The 737-nt window shown below is 36.5% G+C and overlaps 1 non-coding gene across 1 annotated transcript; it reads left to right on the top strand.

Moving 5' to 3' along the window:
• The first annotated feature begins 271 nt into the window (after positions 1-271).
• LOC120892459 (U6 spliceosomal RNA) lies at positions 272-377 on the top strand. Its single transcript, XR_005737182.1, has one exon. It is a non-coding gene; the product is annotated as a U6 spliceosomal RNA (small nuclear RNA).
• Positions 378-737: the final 360 nt, after the last annotated feature.

The following is a 737-nucleotide window of genomic DNA, read 5'->3' as shown; positions in this document are numbered from 1 at the left end:
CTCCTGACATGCGTGCGGCCCAGGTTCGATCCTCAGCACCACATACAAACAAAGATGTTGTGTTTGCCAAAAACTGAAAAATAAATATTAAAATTCTCTCTCTCTCTCTCTCTCTAAAAATATAAATAAATAAATAAAACAGCAAACACACTTTACATTAGATATAACAAAAAATATAAGGGCACAGAAATTTTAAAAAGTTGAAAAAGATATACAAAACAAATATTTAAAAAATCATGAACAAAAGACTTAAAGGAAGAATCAGTAGAAAGTGCTCACTTTTGTGGCACATACACTAAAATATGTACAATACAGAGAAGATTAGCATGTTCCCTGTGTAAGGAAATTGGCAAATTGGTGAAGCATCCCATAGTTTTAAAAAACAAACAAGAACTTCTGAGAATACCCAGCACCCTCCAGGCAAGACCCTCTTTGTTGTCCTCTCCAGAGATTAAACCTGAAGTTACAGTTGTCCATCAGTGTGAAATAGAGGCTGGGAATCAGGAGTCTGCTCCTTTTTTTTTTTTTTTTAATATTTATTTTTTAGTTGTAGATGGACACAACACCTTTATTTTAGTTGTTTATTTTTGTATGTGGTGCTGAGGATCGGATGGAACCCAGGGCCTCGTACGTGGGAGGCGACTGCTCTAATGCTGAGCCACAATCCCAAGGAGTCTGCTTCTTAAGAGATTTTGCCAAATACTCCTTATTTTATTGCTCCCTTGACCCCAGTTCCA

This window comes from Ictidomys tridecemlineatus, chromosome 9, assembly GCF_052094955.1.
Source record: "Ictidomys tridecemlineatus isolate mIctTri1 chromosome 9, mIctTri1.hap1, whole genome shotgun sequence".
NCBI classification, from domain to species: domain Eukaryota; kingdom Metazoa; phylum Chordata; class Mammalia; order Rodentia; family Sciuridae; genus Ictidomys; species Ictidomys tridecemlineatus.
The sequence above is the reverse complement of the archived record's forward strand: the minus strand, read 5'-3'. Positions and strand labels throughout refer to the sequence as shown.